We start from the raw sequence: 23031 nt of genomic DNA, 5'->3' as shown, positions 1-23031 counted from the left end.
GCTGTTTACATCCGGCGAAATCTAAGTCATGAAATGCTCGTAGCTTCCGGTTTCTTAGGCCATAGAGATGTTTGGAGCCACTCTGGTCTCTGATAAGCTCTATGGTCAGCTGGCTGAATCACCGGCTGCATTCTCAGGTTCCCTGTTGAGACAGGAGAGCCAGAGAAAAACACGGAAGACGGTGGGGGGGGCATTCCATCCCACTGCTTGTAAAAGCAGTCTAGAGGCTAATTAGCCATTAGGATTGCTTTTAAATGAAAGCCGACCGCTGGCTGAAAAGAATGATACCAAGATGATACCTAAACCTGCAGGCATCATTCTGGTATAACCACTCAAAGTCGTGAATGGCGTACCTGAAGACAAAAAAAAGGTTAACAATAAAATACAGTAAACAGTAAAGTATAAAACATTGCATACCTGAAAAGCAAACATAATAAAATAATAACAATAAAACATTGCAGAATAGAATACAGTAAAAAAAGAGCAGAACAATAGAGAGAGAATAGAGAGAGAGAGAACAATAAAACGACAACTATTTTTTTTATTCTATATATTTTTTTTTGCACTTTTTTTTGTAACTGTTACTTTTATAACTGTAATCAGTTCAAGGTTCGGGTCTCTCAAAATGCGATGGCATCTTGGGAGACCTGTGTTAGTGTGCCTAGTCTGTGCAATGCTGTACCCTACGCTAATACTCAACTAGTGTATGGTAGTGTTCAAAACATTCACCAATGCAAAGACCAGGGTTGTCAGGACAGGAGGGACAATAATAGCGGGTGTCACGTCTATATCCACGCTTGCTGCAGACACGACATCTTTTTTGGGGGGGTTCATTGGGTAGGGGTACTTGGGAGGACATAAAGAAAATGCCTCTAATTCAGCCGACTGCATTTGGTTGGGGATGTAAATGGGGGAAGTACGGGCGCTGCAATAGTGGTGGGTTCCCAATTATTAGGATTGGCGAATGCAGCAGGAAGTGCATTATGGGCAGGACGGGCCTGTGTTTATCTTCTTCTTGGTGGCTTGAACTGCACTTATGTGACTCGCCACATCACCAAGTGTTACTGCAGTGCTGGTTTGACTATGACCAGGGTGTACTAGGCCTCTGGTGCTTGCCAGTTCACCAAAACACTACCAAAAAAACTGTTAGCGATCGCAGGGATCAGGCCTGACTCTGCGAACGCTGCAGTTATGCGTTTAGTGTTTTGTAAGTGACAGTGATCGATCGATACTGCACTTGGGTGGGCTGGGCAGGGCTGGGCGGAGGGGCAAAACGCAGGTGCTAGCAGGTATCTGAGCTGATCCCGCTAACACTGCATTTTTGGGAACCCTAAACTGCTGGGGACGCTAGTATAGATCTGATCGGATCAGATATTGATCCGTTCAGATACTATACCACTAAGGGAGGTGTATGCTGCGTGCTTGGGTGTTAGCGGTACTGGCGCTAACCTGATGCTGCCTGGGGCGATGCAGACCCTATCTGACCCTAAAACCTAAGTTTTATATCACCGCCGGGCGATCAAGGGGCTAAACCTTTATTAGGTAATAAACGCCAGGTGCCCTGACACTATAAAAAATAAACTAACTAACCAGCGTCACCCGTAACAACAGTTTTACGGTGATCATTGGTGAAAGGGTTAACTAGGGGGAAATCAAGGAGTTAAAACCTTTATTAGGTAGTATATGAGGGTCCCTGACGCTATAAAACACTGACAGCGAACCTATATATTTACCTCCCTAACTAGCGTCACCAGTGACACTAATACAGCGAACTGTAATGATCGCTTAGTGACACTGGTGATGGGGGGTGATCAAGGGGTTAAAACTTTATTAGGGGGTGTTAGGGGGGTACCCTAGACCTAAAGGGGCTAACACTAACTGCCCTACCAAACTGACACCAATGCAGTAATCAGAAAAAAAAAACTGCTTGGTGTCAGTGTGACGGGGGGGTGATTGGGGGGTGATCAGGGGGTGATCGGGGGGTGATGGGGGTGTAATGTGTGCCTGGCATGTTCTACTGTGTGTATGTGTGTTTTGCACTCACTTGGATGTCTTCTCTCCTCGGCGCCGGAATGGAAAATACCGAGCCGAAGAGAGATGACATCACTTCCTCTGCTGCTGTTTACTATACAGCAGCAGAGGAAGAATCCCATTGACTGGGAGCGATCACGAGGGGGGGCCACGAATGGATGGTCTCCCCCTCACCTCTGATCACTTCCAGACAGAAGCCGACCGCCTCGGGCACCGGTGGGCGTCCGAACGGACCCCCCCTGCCTGCGGGAGGAAGATCACGTACCAGGTACGTGATTTTGCCTGCCCGTGCCATTCTGCCACAGTATATCTGTGTGAGGCGGTCAGCAAGTGGTTAACCAAAAAAAGGCTATATACTGTCACACATACATGTTATACACCAAAGATGTTGGTTTGTTAAAAAACCCTTTTCTAACGCATGTGCACGGAGTAAAATGTTTTATACTCAATAATGTGTGGCTTCTTCTTTCAATGCTCAATACCAGTTTTTGGAGTAAGTTGTAATTACAGTGACAATGGGGGTTTTTACTAAAGGCAAATCCACTTTGCACTACAAGTGCAGTTTCAGTGCACTTGCAGTGTACTTGTAGTGCAAAGTGGATTTTCCTTTAGTAAATAACCCCCACAGTGCTCTAAAATTTGCCCAAATCAGGCCATTTTAGGGACTCAAAGCAATTAATTCATGGAGCTGAAAAGGATGATTTTTTTTCATTAATGCATTACATACATTAACAACAAAAACAATGTGTATGTGTAGCAGACCCACAACATAATAGTTAGCTGAAGAAGAGATTGTCACCTCATGTATCAAATAAATTACGTTTGCACTATTTAAGAAAATGGCCAAAAATAAAAGGCCATTGGAGAACCTAAGAGACAGCTAAAAGAAACACAAGCAGTAAATCAAATGAAATATGAGTTCAGTTTATAAAACAAAATTAAAAAAAAAAAAAATGTTTTACACATTGTCTAGCATATCAATGGCCCCCCTACCCACAAAGTACTCTACATACTTTTGTCTTACTTTGCAGGTGCTTTCAGGGGGCAAGCCAGGATGGCCAGCTTCAAGAGCCGTAAAGGTTGTTTGATTTTGAAAGCCGGCCTCAGTCCCAACTGAGGCCACATAGTTTGTTGCATTTTTCCTTAAGAAATTATGGAGTATGCAGCATGCAAGGACAATATGATTTATTTTATATTCCGCCATGTTGATCACTGTGAGAAATGGATGGAATCAGCTGGCCATTAATGCAAATGCATTCTCCACCAGTCTTCTGGCTCTGGCCAGCCGGTAATTAAAAACCCTCTGGTCCGGGGTGAGGGTCCTCATTGGGAACGGCCGCATCAGATGGTCACCCAGCCCAAATGCTTCATCAGCCACAAAGACAAATGGGAGTCCTGCCACGTCATTTTTTTCTGGAGGTGGCAAGCCCAAGCCGCCATTCTTTAGACATCTGAAGAACTCCGTCTGGGCGATGACTCTACTATCAGACATCTGGCCATTTTTCCCCACGTCAACATACAGGAACTCGTATATCGCCGACACCATCGCCAACAACACAATGCTATTAAACCACTTATAATTGTAATAGTATGACCCAGAGTTGGGGGGTGAGACTATGTGGACATGCTTCCCATCTATTGCCCCTCTGCAGTTGGGAAAGTCCCACTGCTGGGCAAACTGGGAGGCCACAGTCTGCCATTTCTGTGGGTTTGAAGGCAACTGTGGAGTCAAACAAGAAAAATAAAAATTAGTACTTTTGCACATAACATTGCAAGCAGATTAGACACAAACATTCTTGGCCAACATAAGTATAACATTTATTTTAAGGAGTATTTAAAGATAAAAGGTACACTTATCAGATTCCTCACCCCCTCTGATGGCCCATTGAAAACATTTTAGGGTGGGGGGAGATGTTTTGGACAGGTATCCCTCTCCACTTCATTGATATCTAACAATAATAATAAAAAATAATGTGTGTTACTTTGGCCAGCCCCTCCTTACTTACACTATTGGCAGCCCACTGGATAGGTAAGAAATGTCATAATCCAAAAATATGAATACACACTGTCCTAATTGAAGCACATTTTTACATTCTGCAATTACCTATCAAGATAATAGGAGGACAAAACTTTAAACAGTACCATTTGAAATTATTCAGGCAGACCCTTGCACTACATGCTTTGGTGAATTCATCCATAAATATATAATATATATAGTGTGTATGGGTTTAGCAAAGTCAGCAGATGGTATCGGTTGACTTAGCGGTTGGGGGGAGGGAGGGTTCCAAGCCTCTTGCACTCTGCCTGAATTTAAGGCCAACAATAACATTTGGACACATTTTAGGGGGTGTTTAGGCTACATTGCACTACAATGACAAAATACATTGTTAAATGACTAGGCTAGGTGTGTATGGGTCCAGGATAGCATGCTGGGGAGGTTAGTGAAGGCAAATATGCATGAAGGACAAAAAAGGAGCATTAAAAGCTTCCAGCATGCATGAGGACAAAGAGAACATTCACAGCATATTACAATCATGGTAATTAGGGAATGAAGAAAGGGATACAATACATTAGCATACATTAAATACATAGAGTGTGATGTTAAAGGAGAAAACTTACCTTAATATAGTTCTCCTGCAAGACCTGTATGATGGCAGAACAGGTCTCTGGAATAATGATTCCCAGAGCCTGGGGGGGGGGATCCCAGTTGAGAACTTGATGTCCTGCAGACTTGTCCCCATCGTCAAGTACCGCAAGGTTTGTTCAGGAGTGATGGCTTGCCATATGCAGGTGTCCTGCTTCATAATATAAGGGGACAGCAAAGCCAACAGATGGTGAAAAACAGGGTCTGTCATCCGGAGATAATTCCTGAAATCATCAGGATTGTCCTCCCGGATCTCCCGCAACAAAGGCATTTGAGAGAATTGGTTACGCTGGAGCAACCAATTCTTTGTCCATGAACTCCTCCTCGCCCTGTTCATGGACTGGACTTGGGTCAAAGCAAGAACTCCAACACCAAGCCCTTGCACAGCACGAACTCTACGACGAGTACGTACTTGCAAAATGGCTTCAGAACGGTTGGCTGGTCAGAATGAACTAACAGAACGCACTGAAAATCAGAAAGGCCTGAGAAGAGCGAGCTGAAAATCAGAAACGAGCGGACAAGAACGCACTGAAAAACAGATACAAACTATTAAACAGAACGCACTGAAAGACACTAACGAACTATCAACACGTAGTGAAGAACACATACGAACCCACAAGCACAAACTGAAGAGCAGTAACAAACTGAAAAGCATGAGGCTGAAAAGCGCGAATAGTCTCTCACCAAACTTCTACTAACATGAGATAAACACAAGATTAGCAGAAGGAGCCCAAAGGGTGGCACACTGGCTATTGAACTTCCTTTTTATAGTGCCGTCGTACGTGTTGTACGTCACCGCGTTCTTGGCGATCGGAATTTCTGACATTTGTGTGACCGTGTGTATGCAAGACAAGTTTGAGCCAACATCCTTCGGAAAAAAATCCACGGTTTTGTTGTCGGAATGTCAGATCGTGTGTACGGACCATAACTCACCCACATTCACGTTACACAGGTAAAAATAGGCAACATGTACAGTATACGTTGAACACTATGTGGCACTTTAGGATAGCTGGCTTCATACTCTTCTGAGCATAAATTCCTGTGTATGCTTGAGGGCAGAATGTAGCACTATGATTTTCAACAAGTACCCTGTCTATTATAATCACATAGGTGTTTTGGTAGCATAACAAAATTACCAGCTTTCAAAATTGTATCACATATTTACAAAGTTGTTCAAAATATTGTTATTATCAAAATAGTTTTGTTGTGTAGGTAGAATAATAACACAATTTACTTCTGATATGTAACACATGCAGAAAATAAATTGGTCATTCCTATTGCAAGAACCTGTACAGGTGCTGTAAGACGCAGGCTCCCAAAAATACCAGGCCAAGAACAGGTTACAGCAATGAGAAAAAGGTAATTTACACTAAGTATATCTTTAGACCTTTAAGACCTTTTATGATGTTTTCCCCTTTCTGTGTGTGTGTGTATATATATATATATATATATATATATATATATATATATATATATATATATATATATATATATATATATATATATAAAACAGTTTCTTGTCTACATGCACTATAGCTGGCTACCTGATAGTGACAAAGTTGGAACATGCCTTTGCAAAGTGATATGAGTGGGTTGCATGTACTCTACATCAGGGATGCATGTGACAAAATGACAATGCAGGATCGCAATCTGGAGATGACTTTTAATAAATAGACACCCACCTGTCCCACAGTCCAGCGATGCAGCCACCTGGAGCCTCACTCCTCTCCCCCTCCTCTCCTCGGTGCCATCAGAGCAACTGTGGGCACCCGGTCATGACAGCTTACGGCTTCATGGCTGGGCATGCACTGAGCATGCACGAGTCGTGCTGCACTCTGCTATTGGCCAGCCAATCTTCTGGGACCTGTGTTGTGTCCCAGAAGAAAGCTGTCAGGGAGGGGCTGCCTAGGGCGGTCAAAAAGAGGAAGGAGGAAGTGGGACAGGAAGCCTCACTAAAAATAAGGTACACACTCCCCCCCAAAAAAAAAGTCAAATGAGGCATGTCAGGGGGCGAGTGCTTAAAGCGGAAGTTCCACTTTTGAGTCTTGCCAAGGAACTTCCCACAAATATTCTTCATCTTCCCTTTATCTAATAACCTCAGTTATTAAAAAAGAATGGAACTAACTGGACCAAATATTCATCTTAATCCTTGAGCTCTCAGGGCCTTCCTAACTTTCTTGTCTTGAGTTGTATTGTAACTGTAATTTCTTCTTTTATTTTGTAGAGGCCAGCTGCAAAATAAAATATGTGTCACAGTGTGAAGTAATCTAAGGGCACATAACAAAAAGCATATGGCAATATCCACTCTTTATTATAAACGAGTCCTTGAGGAAACTTTTTTACTCACACTAGTTTCAGTACTAGGGATGAGCCGAACACCCCCCGGTTCGGTTCGCACCAGAACCTGCGAACGGACTGAAAATTTGCGCGAACTTTAGAACCACATTGAAGTCTATGGGACTCGAACGTTCAAAATCAAAAGTGCTAAATTTAAAGGCTAATTTGCATGGTATTGTCCTAAAAAGGATTTGGGGACCTGGGTCCTGCCCCAGGGGACATGTATTAATGCAAAAAAAAGTTTAAAAAAGGCCATTTTTTCGGGAGCAGTGATTTTAATGATGCTTAAAGTGAAAAAAAGTGAAATATTCCTTTAAATATCGTACCTGGGGGGTGTCTATGGTATGCCTGTAAAGTGGCGCATGTTTCCTGTGCTTAGAACAGTCCCTGCACAAAATGACATTTTTAAAGGAATAAAAGTCATTTAAAACTGCTTGCGGCTTTAATGTAATGTTGGGTCCCGGCAATATGGATGAAAATCAGTGAGACAAACGGCATCGGTACCCCCCCCCAGTACATTACCAGGCCCTTTGGGTCTTGTATGGATATTAAGGGGAACCCTGCACCCAAATTAAAAAAAGGAAAGGCGTGGGGCCCCCAGGCCCTATATACTCTGAACAGCTGTATACAGGTGGTGTAAACAAGACAGGGACTGTAGGTTTGTTGTTAAGTAGAATCTGTTTGTAATTTTGAACTGGTACATTTTTAAAGTGTAGCTCCAGCCAAAAAATCTATTTTTAAGCTTTTTGGAAAACATAGGGAAGGGTTATCACCCCTGTGACATTTGTTTTGCTGTCTGTGCACCTCTTCAGAAGATTTCACCTCACTTTCTGTCCCAATGACAAATGTTTTTTGACAATGTGGGGTTTTTAGTGAAACAAGGATTGGTGATAAAGCATCAGTGGAGAGGAGACATGTTTTTCCCATATTGGATATTACCATCCATAAAAACCAGAGGGGAGGACTCTCGAGCAAATTGTATAGAAAAGAGACAGCTGGCAATACACTGCTACACGCGGATAGTTTTCACACAGAGCAACTAAAAAATCCATCCCTTTCAGTCAATTTCTAAAACTCAAAAGAAATTGTAGCACATACGAGGACTTCCAGCAAGAATCCAATGAATTGACTGCCAGACTGATGGAGAGAGGATACACCAAGACAGCCTTCAAGAAAGCGTTCAATCGTGTAAAAAATACAGATAGACCGAAAATAATTTTTAAGAAGAAAGATCATAAGAAAGAAGACACCACGACTAGAATTATCATGAGATTCTAGAACGAACACAAGCAAATAAGAAAGATCATCTCCAAGCACTGGTCAATTCTTACAGAAGATCCGATTTTAGGGAGTCTAGTCACCTCCAGACCCCTGATCACATACAAAAAATCGGGCTCCATAGGTGATGTGCTCACCCAGAGCGAATACAAAGGTAATGCAAGAGGAGATCCCTGCAAAACCTGGGGCACATACCCTTGCAAATCATGTACACAGTGTGGAGTTATAGGCAAGAGAACCATGATTACTCTACTCAGTGGGGAACATTTTCAGCTGTGGCACTTCGCAAATTGCAGAACACGGGGAGTTGTCTATTTAATGCAATGTCAATGTGGGGCCTTCACCAAGAGAGTTGAGAAGCACATACACAGTATGAGCATTGGCAACCTCTACCTACCATTAGACAGACATGTAGCTAAACAACATAATTACAGGATGCCTTAAGTCAATTTTACAGTCCTTGCTAGACTCCACATATCCACCAGGGGGGGTGACTGGAACAAGGTCTTGCTCCAGCGCGAAATGCGCTGGATCAGGCGCCTTAGGGCCACCACAGAGCTTCAGGCCCTTTCTGGAGGGCTTTGGATCGGGCAAAACCGACTAAGGATATTCCCTCCACCTCCATCTTGGCCTTACTGCTTCTGGCTAGATACCCCTTCTATTCAACCCTATAAGCCAGATATTCCTCTATCAGCTTAACTCTTCCCTCTGTTGGTATTCCTCATCAACCCCTTATATGTATACAGGTACAAGATAGAGATTGTTCACCTTTTGGGGGTTTTCATTGTACTTATTAATTTATAAACATTTTGTTTATTATTTAACTTTGTGGTTTACAGTTATGTCACTACAGACTCCCTGGCCAGGACCGGCATTTCCAGGCCCCTTCCAGATTGAATGGTGTGATATAGTTCAACTTTTCATTGTTTTTGTTATTATTTTCAAAATTGATTTTCAATATTGATATTTTTTATTTTTTCCAGTTTATCTCCTGCACCTTGCGATCTCCCTCTGCATCCCTGCAGGAATGTACCATTTAGGGATGGATAGTCCCCACAAGACCCCTGAGGTGGGTTTTTTTAAATGTCCTATACCTACCCGACACAGGGGGGCCCCATTGTTACAGTATTCAGTGGGGCCTAACCCTTTCCCTGGCCTCCCCTCAGGCAGGGACTTCTGTGTCGGTGGTTATTAGTCCCAGTCCTCCTTCCACCTTATCCATCTAGAGTGAGATTTGGGGATTTCATGTGGTATAATAGATTCTTTTTGTTGTACATATGGATTTAGTCCAAATTGTTTACCTCCTACTCCCTCTCCCCTTTCCCCCCCTTTCTCCCCCCCCGCATAATATATGAATGGGGACTCGGATTTTAGGGGTTTACTATGGGGACCGGCAGAGGGGTTTTCCCTTTTTAGGGACTTATTTACCCATATCTAATGGCTTTTGCCCTGTATGGATAGCCACATAAATAGTCCAATTTTCCAAGTATGGGCACGGCCCTTTTCCAACATGACGGCTGGCCCATACAACAATGCCCACGCTGGTATAGATACAGCACGTCGTGACATGCGCGCGCAATCAGACGCACACCTTCATGGTGTGCATGCGTGATATATACGGCGAAGTCCACTGCCTAGGTGACGCTTTTTTTGTGAAATGGCAGGGGTACTTTTGTACCCCCTTACCATTTCACACAGGGGGGGCCGGGATCTGGGGGTCCCCTTGTTAAAGGGGGCTTCCAGATTCCGATAAGCCCCCCGCCCGCAGACCCCCACAACCACCGGGCAAGGGTTGTGGGGATGAGGCCCTTGTCCCCATCAACATGGGGACAAGGTGCTTTGGGGGACCCCAAAGCACCCTCCCAATATTGAGGGCATGTGGCCTGGTTCAGGAGGGGGGCCGCTCTCTTGTCCCCCCCTCTTTTCCTGCGGCCTGCCAGGTTGCGTGCTCGGATAAGGGTCTGGTATGGATTTTTGGGGGGACCACACACCATTTTTTTTTAAATTTTGGTGCGGGGTTCCCCTTAAAATCCATACCAGACCTGAAGGGCCTGGTATGGAATTTAGGGGGACCCCCACGCCATTTTTTTTCCTCTGTGGGGTTCATCTGTGGGGAAATCCCATGCCGTTTTTATCAATGAACTCTTATGTGTATTGTCGGACTGACAATTCATTAATAGCCGCGGGTAGTTTTAAATGACTTTTTTTCCTTTGAAATGTAATTTTGCTGTTAGACTGTTCTAAACACGGGAAACATGCGCCCCTTTACAGGCATACTATAGACACCCCCCAGGTATGAAATTTAAATTAATATTACACTTTTATTGTTTCACTTTAAGCATTATTAAAATCACTGCTCCCTAAAAAACGGCCGTTTTTAAAACTTTTTTTTGCATTGATCCATGTCCCCTGGGGCAGGACCCAGGTCCCCAAACACTTTTTATGACAATATCATGCATATAAGCCTTTAAAATGAGCACTTTTGATTATTCATGTTCGAGTCCCATAGACTTGAACATTGTTAACAATTTTTTTGCCTGTTCGCATGTTCTGGTGCGAACCGAACAGGGGGGTGTTCAGCTCATCCCTGGTCCTCACAGTTACTCTTGGTGGGAGCTGGAACGGGCCCTGCTGTGAAATATTAGATTAAGAATTGTAATTACATGCACCTGTTGAACAGGGGCAGAAAAATTGGGCCTTTGGTGGTGGTGGTGCTGGTGCTGGTGCCACAACACTGTAAGTCCTCACAGTTACTCTTGGTGGGCGCAGAAACGGGCCCTGCTGTGAAATATTAGATCAAGAATTGTAATTACATGCACCTGTTGAACAGGGGCAGAAAAATTGGGCCTTTGGTGGTGGCGGTGGTGGTATTGCCACAACACTGTAAGTCCTCACAGTTACTCTTGGTGGGAGCTGGAATGGTCCCTGCTGTGAAATATTAGATCAAGAATTGTAATTACATGCCCCTGTTGAACAAAAACATTCGGCCTTAGGCACTGGTGCCACAACACTGCAACCCCTCACAGATACTCTAGTTGGAGCACAGGAACAAGCCCTGCTGCAAATTATTGCATCAAAAATTGTAATTACACGCACCTGTTAAACAGGGGCTGAAAAATTGGGCCTTAGGCACTGGTGCTGGTGCCACAACACTGCAACCCCTCACAAATACTCTAGTTGAGCACAGAAACGAACCCTCCTTGCAAAATATTGCATCAAAAATTGTAATTGCATGCCCCTGTTAAACAGGGGCTGAAAAATTGGGCCTTAGCCACTGGTGGCGGCGCCCAGAACCAAAAATATTCTTACAAGCTTTCAGCATGATGTTATATTCTTAATACCTAAATTTTAATTGGCTTTATTCAGAGTATGAATTCCCTATAATTGTATAAATGGCAGATTTTGAGTTAATAACATCCAGATGGTGACTTATGAACTGGAATCACAAATATCTAGAAACTGTCCAGATTTTGATGGATATTGTAAATAATATATATATGTTTCTAAGGTATTCCTATGTAACTGATATTCTGTTTGAAATAGGCATTTTTAAAGTAGTCTGATCACCCCTCTCCCACATCCTTTCTTATGAATAGGCAGTCTATGTTTTAAGACAAGCCGGGTGTTTTTTCCACTCTCAGACACCCTCCGTTGTATGGGAGGAGTTTGGAGAGAAAAAGGAGTGTTTATTCTTTCGGTGCGAAAATTAGGAGAATTGGTTTCATAAAAACTGAAAGCTGTTTTGAAGAAGCTCTCTTCCATCTTGCCTGCTCTCTGAACAACTTCCATTCTACAGCACACATCTTTTTCAACTACTCTTCAGCACACATAGGGTTAATCAGCCATCTTTAAAAGAAGACAAAGACTGAAGCATATGTCCATTTAAGAACTTTCTATTCTATTCTTGAAACAAATGAACTATACTTGAATCTTTTTGATCATATATGAAGCAACACTAATTATGAATATGAATGTACTATTTTTGTAAGTATTTTCCAAGTTTTTGTGTGTACAATAAAAACACACAGTTTGATTTAAGCTGACTCAGACATAATTAAGGAAATTCATCTCACAATCAGTCATCATTATTGAAAGCTTTTTCTACAATTTTAAGCTTTTATATTACATTGGCTAGCCAGAGCCAGTATCACTCGTCAGAAGTTTTTTTCCACTCGCTTCCGTTGATCAGAGGGGAAAAAGTGATGAACAGAAATTAACTTTGCACAAATTGAACGAACCTAGAGAGAAAATTCGATTTATGATATTGATGATTGTGAAAGACCCGAGAATTTCAGACATACAGAAGTCTTGACAGACGGTTTAATTCGAGTCCAGCGGAAAATGGAAAAGTTTTATATTCGGTGAGTACCAAAATATGGAATTCATAAATGTATTGGTTGAAGAAAGCAATTTAGAATTTAAAGGTTTAGCGAATCACGTCCCTGACGCTGGGTTATGGCAGTCAATGTTTCATCAATGTTTTCAAGCAAATGTTGAAATTGAGAAGGCTAGATTTTCATTAGCTAAATCAAAGAGAAAATTAAGAAATGTAATGAAGCTAGTTACGTTTTTTAATGCAATGGTTTTTGATATGCCAGTAAAACAAAGGCAAAGTGTAACAGAAATTGCACAAACACAGGAGAATGTACATATTGAACAATTACTGATTGAGAAAGGTGAATTGGAATATAAAATGAATGCACTATTGGAATGGTTTAAAGAAAAAGAAAGTTGTATTACTTTTTTAACTCATAAAGAAATTGAACAGGAGAATATTATAGGTTTGCTTAAAATGCAATTATTAGAAGCTCAGTCTTCTGCACATGCTCAGTGTTTAGCTTATGAACATGTGACAAAGTCAGATGCGAGGGTTAACGATGCTGATTCAGGAGTTGAAACAGTGGAGACTTCTGATGAGTCTATTGTTAATATTTCCACAGACAATGAAAGCGTGAAGTCTGTTGATTTGAATAATAGTAATAGTCAACAGAAATGTAAATTTTCATCGCCATATACTCAAAGAAAGGTATATGCAAAAAAAGCAACTCTTAAATGTTTTGTTTGCAAAAGGGAGGGTCACATAGCCAGGTTTTGTGTGATGGCTAATAATAACGATATACAAAAGAGGTTGTATTATCCGAAAACGATACCAAGATGCTATGAAGTGTATTCTGTGCGCTGGTGTAGTAATTTGAGGTATAGAGGCCATAATAATCAAACCAATTTCCCTTTTAAGACCCAAATGCAAAGATTGCAAACTGCAAATGGTCCATTAAGACAGGAAAGGTATCATTATGTACCATATTTAACTGTGAAAAACAATGTTAGCAGTCCGTAAATGAACTGCATGGATGGTAAGGATTTTCTGGTTGTTTCTTTGCTATGATTAAGGTTATGATTTGAGGTTCAGAGATTTGGTTTTTATCTGATATATTTTTAGTATTTTCAAGGATAATCCTCTGGATTATTAATTTTTTAATTCATTTTTTCCCAGTTATGATTATTATGTTTTTCATTTTTTGTTTTGTTCAGATGGAACATTGAGAGGTTTAGTTCACCTGTAAAAGGGGGGTAATTAACAGCTTTGTACTTAGTTAACTACTGAATACATTTTGTTTAAGACAACAGAGAGTTAGCTGTAGGCAATAGAACAGCAGACACATTAAATTAGCAAAGGATGCAGATTTGTATGGAGAATTAGTGATTTCAACCTGAATATGGTCAAAATTAATGTTGTGAACAAAACAGATACAAGATTTTCCTTCGTTTTCCGAGGAATAAAAGGGGGACACGTCAATCTTTTTTTCTTCATCGGGTGACATAATATCTTCCTTGGTTTGTGAAAACAGGATCTTATATCATGACTCAGATGGATTTTCTGTATTACGTTATACCACAACACCTGTGGGTGGAATTCACTAAATTCAATCATGAAAGTTTAGGTCACATTGGTAAGCAAAAATTGCTAAATTTCTTAACCTGTTGCCGCCCGCCCACCACCATATGACGGCTGAGTGGTGCGACTCTTGTTCTGGGCCACTGTCATATGACGGCGGTTGATTCACACAGGGCATGCGCTCGATCGCGGGCACGCAGCCCTGCTCTGATGGTGTCACCGTGTCCCTGGGACACAGAGCGTCACCGACAGGGGTGAACAGCCATTGGGCATGGCTGTTCGCCATGTGATCGGCCACAATTACGTCATGGCCGATCACAAAGGGGTATTCCCCGCTTTAAACCGTGCATGCGCGCAATCGGGAGCACTCCCAGGAACACTGCTCGTCACCAACAAGGGTAAACAGCCAATGGCTGGTGGCTGTTTACCACGTGATCGGCTGTGATCCATTTACAGCCGATCACTAAATGTAAACATAGACCAGTCACTAGCTGTTATCAGCTCTTCTCTCCTCACACACCGTTACCAGTGTGAGGAGAGAAGAGCGAGGAGCAGTGAGTGACCAATCTGTGTTTGTACTGTACTGCACCAACACCACAAATAAGAGAACCTGTCACATTGCCACCCATTACAGCTGTCACCCAACAGTCACCACATCAGTGCTTATAAAAGTGCACCTGTCACCCATCAGTGCCCACAAAGTGCACCTGTCACCCATCAGTGCCCACAAAGTGCACCTGTCACCCATCAGTGCCAACAAAGTGCACCTGTCACTGTGAGAGACTGCCGTCAGTGGTGCACCTGTCACCCATCAGTGACCATCATCAGTGACCCATCCATGACCCTCATCTGTCACCTATCAGTCCCATAAAGTGCACCAGTAACCATCAGAAACTGCCATCAGTGACTGTCACCCGTTACCTGTCACCTGTCACCCACCAGTGACCGTCGCACATCACCTGCTACCCACCAGTGACTGTTACACGTCACCTGTCACCCATCAGTGACCGTCACCTGTCACCAATCACCTGTCGCCCATCAGTGATCGTCACCTGTCACTCATCACCTGACGCCCATCAGTAACCATAATTTGTCACCTGTCACACAGCCTATCAGAAAAAATGTCCAAAAGATTCTATACAAGTGAGGAGGCATTTCAGATTCTCTCCATGACTGATGAGAGCAGCGGGGAGTTCTCATCAGATTCAAATGCCAATTCCGATTGTGAATCAAATTCAGCATTTGAACTGATCGATAGTAGTTGATCGGCAAATGAATCAGAGGAAGAATGGATCCCTCCTAAAAGAGCACGGCACTCTGGAAACCAGGCAGCCACCAGCAATATACCCCAGGATCAAATTCCCAGGCCCAGTACCAGCGCTGCTGCCAGCGATAGACCCCAAAACCAAAGGCCCAGTACCAGAGCTGCCACCAGCGAAAGGCCACAAGAAATGCCCAGTACCAGCACTTCCGCAGCATCATGCCCAAATGCCAGCACAGGAACTCCAACTACCAGCACTGGAGTGCCATGTCCCCCAAGAGCCAGGGCCGCTACATATCTCCCAGATGGTCTTGCCAATCCAACATGGCTGCCTTCCAACTCAGGATCAGCAAGAATTCCCCCTTTCACCGCACAGCCAGGTGTGCAGGCCAATACCCAAAAAATTTCTGAAATTGATTGTTTTAATCATTTTTTGCCCAACACTTTGCTGCAACTCATCGTGGACCAGATCAATTTATATGCCCAGCAGCATATTGCCAACAACCCCCAATCTTCATACACCCGTCCATTCAAGTGGAAGGATTTGACTCTGGAGGAGTTCAAAGTGTTTATGGGCCTCACCATAAACATCGGGGTTACAAAAAAAATGAAGGACATGCCTATTGGTCCACCCACCCCATTCACCACATGCCCAGTTACTCTTCTGTAATATCCATGTCCCGATACGAGATGATAATGCGCTTTCTTCATTTCAGTGACAACACCCAGTGCCCTCCCCACAATCATCTAAATTACGATAAATTATATAAAATTCGCCCACTCATTAATTTCTTTTCCCAATGCTTTGCAGAACTCTATGTCCCCGATAAGCATATATGTGTAGATGAGTCCCTGATACCCTTTTCAGGTCGGCTAAGAATAAAACAATACTTTCCTAGCAAAAGGGCCAAATATGGAGTGAAATTTTATAAGCTTTGCGAGAGAGTCACGGGATATGTGTATGCGTTCCGCATATACGAAGGAAGAGATTCCCAGCTACAGCCCCCTGAGTGCCCGGCCTACATGGGCACAACTGGTAAAATTGTATGGGACCTGGCCTACACACTGCTGAAGAAAGTTTACCACATATACCTGGATAACTTCTATACAAGCCTGCCCCTTTTCAAACACCTATACCTCGCACAAACCCTGGCCTGTGGAACCTCCAGAAAGAATAGGAAGGGCTTCCCACAAGCCATAGTAAATAAGAAATTGCGAAGGGGAGAAAAAGCAACTTTGAGATGCAACGAAGTGCTGGCCTTGAGGAGGAAGAATACCAGGAATGTGTACATGATGTCCACCATCCATGACGACACTACAGTTGAAGTTCAGAGAAGATGAGGTCCCATTGTAAAGCCAAAATGTGTACAAGATTACAGGGGGGGTGGATTTCAATGACCAAATGCTTCAGCCCTATTTAGCAATAAGGAGGTCCCGTTTCTGGTACAAGAAAGTAGCACTCTATTTAATTCACTTGGCCATTTATAATACCTTCTTAATTTACACCAAATCCACCGAAAGCCCTGCCCACTTCCTAAAATTAATTGAAGAAGTTGTCACGTCCCTCATCTACCATCAAAGACCCCCCCAGAAAACCTTCGCTCTGATGCTGTTAGCCGACTTCATGAACGCCACTTCCCGGACCACATTCCACCATCTGAAGCAGGCCGAAGATGCTAAAAAAATGTTGAGTATGCAGCAGTAAAGGATTTAGAAGAGATACCAGCTACCATTGTCCCCAGTGTCCCCTTGAACCCAGCCTTTGCATTGGTGAATGCTTCAGACTAGGGATGAGCTTCGTGTTCGAGTCGAACCCATGTTCGACTCGAACATCGGCTGTTCGATCGTTCGCCGAATTGCGAACGATATGGGCCGTTCGCACCAAATTCGTGTGGCGCGTCACGGCCCATAATTCACTGCGGCATTGCAGTGCATTGCTTGCTGATGATTGGCCAAGCATAAACTATGACCCGCATGCTTGGCCAATCACAGCGCCGCCTTAACAGAGAGCCATAATTGGCCAAAGCCAAGGAGGCTTTGGCCAATTATGGCTCAGGGGATTTAGTACACGCCCCACACTATATAAGGCCGCCTGCACGGCGGCCCTGTGCAGTGTGTTCCGGTGTGCTTAGAGAGAGAGAGAGACAGTGTCATTTCATTTGAGTTAGCTAGATTAGGCAGGACAGTCAGTCAGTTAGCTGCACTTAAAGTGTATTGTGTATATATATGCATCCCAGGTGTTGCATATATATATATATATACACTGTATTCAGTTTAGCTAGATCCGTTCCTGTTATCTTCTAGACTATTTACATTTAGTGCAGTGCGTCCTGCTCACAGTGTTCAGCTAGATCCGTTCCTGTTATATTCCTACTGACAGGCAGGCTTGTCTTGTTACAGTATTTTGAAGAAAATTACTGGTGTTCTTTTGATCCTATTAGTACCACAGTCAGGCAGCTAGACTATTTACATTTAGTGCAGTGCGTCCTGCTCACAGTGTTCAGCTAGATCCGTTCCTGTTATCTTCTTACTGACAGGCAGGCTTGTCTTGTTACAGTATTTTAAAGAAAATTACTGGTGTTCTTTTGATCCTATTAGTACCACAGTCAGGCAGCTAGACTATTTACAGTTAGTGCAGTGCGTCCTGCCCACAGTGTTCTGCTAAACCTACAAGTTAGTGGGGTGCGTCCACCTCACAGTGTTCAGCTAAACCTACAAGCTAGTGGGGTGCGTCCTGCTCACAGTGTTCAGCTAGATCCGTTTCTGTTATCTTCTTACTGACAGGCAGGCTTGTCTTGTTACAGTAAATACAGCTACCTGAAGAAAATTGCTGGTGTTCTTTTGATCCTATTAGTACCACAGTCAGGCAGCTAGACTATTTACAGTTAGTGCAGTGCGTCCTGCTCACAGTGTTCTGCTAAACCTACAAGTTAGTGGGGTGCGTCCTGCTCACAGTGTTCAGCTAAACCTACAAGTTAGTGGTGTGCGTCCACCTCACAGTGTTCAGCTAAACCTACAAGCTAGTGGGGTGCGTCCTGCTCACAGTGTTCAGCTAGATCCGTTCCTGTTATCTTCTTACTGACAGGCAGGCTTGTCTTGTTACAGTAAATACAGCTACCTGAAGAAAATTGCTGGTGTTCTTTTGATCCTATTAGTACCACAGTCAGGCAGCTAGACTATTTACAGTTAGTGCAGTGCGTCCTGCTCACAGTGTTCTGCTAAACCTACAAGTTAGTGGGGTGTGTCCTGCTCACAGTGTTCAGCTAAACCTACAAGTTAGTGGGGTGTGTCCACCTCACAGTGTTCAGCTAAACCTACAAGCTAGTGGGGTGCGTCCTGCTCACAGTGTTCAGCTAGATCCGTTCCTGTTATCTTCTTACTGACAGGCAGGCTTGTCTTGTTACAGTAAATACAGCTACCTGAAGAAAATTGCTGGTGTTCTTTTGATCCTATTAGTACCACAGTCAGGCAGCTAGACTATTTACAGTTAGTGCAGTGCGTCCTGCTCACAGTGTTCTGCTAAACCTACAAGTTAGTGGGGTGCGTCCTGCTCACAGTGTTCAGCTAAACCTACAAGTTAGTGGGGTGCGTCCACCTCACAGTGTTCAGCTAAACCTACAAGCTAGTGGGGTGCGTCCTGCTCACAGTGTTCAGCTAGATCCGTTCCTGTTATCTTCTTACTGACAGGCAGGCTTGTCTTGTTACAGTATTTTAAAGAAAATTGCTGGTGTTCTTTTGATCCTATTAGTACCACAGTCAGGCAGCTAGACTATTTACAGTTAGTGCAGTGCGTCCTGCTCACAGTGTTCTGCTAAACCTACAAGTTAGTGGGGTGCGCCCTGCTCACAGTGTTCAGCTAAACCTACAAGTTAGTGGGGTGCGTCCACCTCACAGTGTTCAGCTAAAGCTACCTGTAGAAGGTTGGTGGTGTTCTCATACTACAGGCAGGCAGTTGATTTTGCTAGCTGCAGTATCAGTACATATATATATATATATATATATATATATATATATATATATCCCAGCTTAGTGCAGCTACAGGCCATTAGTATGTCTGGAAGGCCAAGAAGGAGAGGCACACAGTCACAAGCCAATAAGAGAGGGCAAGCAGGCTCTGTGTCTAGTGCTGGTCGTGGAGACGGTGCATCCTCATCAGCACGTGGTCATGGGACACGCTTGGCCTTTTTTTCGGCAGCTGGCCATGTTGAGCCGCAACATGCGGAAGACTTGGTCGAGTGGATGACCAAGCCGTCCTCATCCTCCTCATCCTCTCTCACCCATGCCCAGGGTACTTTGTCTGGCAAAGCAGCGGCCTCTTCCCTTGGCTCAATGTCATCAGTGACTCCTTCCCTAGCCCCACCATGTCCTCCTGAGGAGTCCCTCGAACTGTTTGACCACAGTGTTGGGAACATGCTCCAGGAGGATGCCCAGCGTTTGGAAGGCTCTGATGATGATACTGAGCTCGATGAAGGCAGTAACACGAGCACGGACAGAGGGGGTGCCCAAGAAGGACAGCAATCTGGCAGTCATGCTCCCCCTGCTGCAGCATACTGCCAGGTTTGCTCCAGTGATGAGGAGGGAGGGGATGATGAGGTCACTGACTCAACGTGGGTGCCTGATAGGAGAGAGGAGGAGGAGGAGGAGGAGGAGGCGGCACATCACCAACGAGGCAGGATGCCCTCCAGGGGCCAGCCTAAGGGCAGCACATTGACTGCATCACACCCCAAAGCTCCACATGTGCAGGGCGCTGCAGTCTCTGCGCGTTATTCAAAAAGTTCTTTGGTGTGGGCCTTTTTTGAGACGAGTGCATCAGATCGCACCGCTGCTATTTGCAACATATGTCTCAAGCGTATCTCGCGTGGCCAAAACATCTCCCGCTTGGGTACCACATGCTTGACCAGACATATGTTGACCTGCCATGCAGTTCGTTGGCAAGCGTATCTAAAAGACCCACACCAAAGAACAAAGAGGACCTCTGCTTGCTCCTCATCAGCTGAGATTTCCAACCCCACTAGACCTTCAGTCCTCTCTGAGACCTGCACTGAGAGGAATGAAGGTGTAGAATTAGGTGTGTCACAGCCACGTACTTGTGGGCAATCTGATTTTGGTACACCGACGTCAGATTGTACCAGGCAAATTTCCCTGCCCCAGCTGCTGCACCGCCGAAAGAAGTTTGCTCCCAGCCATCCACATGCCCAACGGTTGAATGCTAGCTTGGCAAAATTGCTAGCACTTCAACTGCTGCCTTTTCAGTTGGTAGACTCTGCCCCCTTCCGTGAGTTTGTGGAATGTGCGGTTCCTCAGTGGCAGGTACCCAAACGCCACTTTTTCTCACGGAAGGCAATTCCGGCTCTCTACCAGCATGTGGAAGGCAATGTCCATGCCTCGCTGGACAGGGCGGTCAGCGGTAAGGTGCATATTACCGCTGACTCATGGTCCAGCAGGCATGGACAGGGACGTTACCTAAGTTTCATGGCGCATTGGGTGACTCTGCTGGCAGCTGGGAAGGATGCAGGACAAGGTGCAGTAGTGTTGGAGGTTGTTCCGCTACCACGCCTCCAAAATGCTAATGATTGTGACACACCTCTCTTCTCCACCCCTCCTCTTCTTCTTCCTCCATGGCCTCTTCCTCGGAACCAGCGGTGCTCCGTAGTCGTTCAAGGGGCTACGCAAGTACGCAGGCCAAAAGATGCCATGCGGTGCTTGAGCTGGTGTGCTTGGGGGACAGGAGCCACACTGGGGCAGAGGTTCTGTCAGCTCTGCAGGGGCAGGTTCAGAGGTGGTTGACGCCACGCCAACTTAAGGCAGGAATGGTGGTTTGCGACAATGGCACCAACCTCCTCTCTGCCCTCCGACAGGGACAAATGACCCATGTGCCCTGTTTGGCTCACGTCCTTAACTTGGTGGTGCAGCGGTTCTTGGGCAGGTACCCGGGCTTACAGGATGTCCTGAGGCAGGCCAGGAAAGTCTGTGTGCATTTCCGCCGGTCATATAATGCCAGTGCTCGGCTGACGGACCTCCAAAAGGAGTTTAACCTGCCCAAGAACCGCCTAATCTGTGACATGCCCACCAGGTGGAACTCAACGTTGGCCATGCTGCAGCGGCTGCACACGCAGCAGAGGGCCATCAATGAGTATCTGTGCGACTATGGCACCAGGACAGGGTCAGGGGAGCTTGGTTTTTTTTCCCCACGCCAGTGGGCCATGATCAGGGATGCATGCACTGTCCTGTCACCATTTGAGGAGGCCACGAGGATGGTGAGCAGTGACAGTGCATGCATCAGTGACACTGTCCCCCTTGTCCACCTGTTGGAGCACACGATGCGTGGAATAATGGACAGGGCACTTGAGGCAGAACAGAGGCAGGAAGAGGAGGACTTCCTTAGCTCTCAAGGCCCCCTTTATCCAGACAGTGTTCCTGCGTGCCCGCCGATCACACAGGAAGAGGACGAGGAGGAAGAGGAGGAGGAGGAGGAAGATTGTGTCAGTATGGAGGTGGAGCCTGGCACTCAGCATCAGCAGCAGTCTTTAAGGGATCAGTCCCAAGAAACACATGGACTTGTACGTGGCTGGGAGGAGGTGGCTGCGGACCATGTCGTCCTTAGTGACCCAGAGGACTCCGGACCGAATGCCTCAGCAAACCTACGCTGCATGGCCTCCCTGATCCTGCAAAGCCTGCGTAAGGATCCTCGTATTCGTGGTATCAAGGAGAAGGACCAATACTGGCTGGCAACCCTCCTTGATCCACGTTACAAGGGTAAGGTTGCGGACCTTATCTTGCCATCGCAGAGGGAGCAGAGGATGAAACATCTTCGGGAGGCCTTGCAGAAAGGTCTGTGCAACGCGTTCCCAGAGACTGGGAGGTTACAAACTCCTGTTTCTGGACAACGTGTTGCTGAGGCTTCGGTCAGTCAAAGAAGGAGCGGTGGAGAAGGTGGCCGTCTGACCGATGTGTTCAGACAATTTTTTGGTCCGCAGCCCCAAGATATGATCGGTTCCAGCAACCATCGCCAGCGTCTGTTTTACATGGTGCAGGAATACCTAGGGGCAAGATCAGACTTGGACACCTTTCCCACCGAAAATCCTCTGGGTTACTGGGTCTTGAGGATGGATCACTGGCCAGAGCTTGCACAGTATGCAATTGAGCTACTGGCCTGTCCTGCATCCAGCGTTCTTTCGGAACGCACATTCAGTGCTGCTGGAGGCGTGGTAACCGATCACAGGGTGCGTCTGTCCACTGACTCGGTCGATCGACTGACCTTCATAAAAATGAATGAGTCTTGGATCACCACCAGCTACCAAGCACCTGATGCTGATGTAACCGAATAATTTTTTTTGAAATCTCAGATCCCTTCAAAGACTGCCTATGCTGATGCTGAGTGACTATCCCTGAGTAATTATCCTCTTCCTCCTCAATCATCACGCTGATAGCTTGTAAGAACATTTTTGGTTCTGGGTGCCACCACCAGTGCCTAAGGCACAATTTTTCAGCCCCTGTTTAACAGGGGCGTGTAATTACGATTTTTGATGTAATACTTTGCAGCAGGGCTCGTTCCTGCATTCCAACTAGAGTGTCTGTGAGGGG

The sequence above is a fragment of the Aquarana catesbeiana genome, linkage group LG08 (genome assembly GCF_042186555.1).
Source record: "Aquarana catesbeiana isolate 2022-GZ linkage group LG08, ASM4218655v1, whole genome shotgun sequence".
Taxonomy (NCBI): Eukaryota; Metazoa; Chordata; class Amphibia; order Anura; family Ranidae; genus Aquarana; species Aquarana catesbeiana.
The sequence above is the reverse complement of the archived record's forward strand: the minus strand, read 5'-3'. Positions refer to the sequence as shown.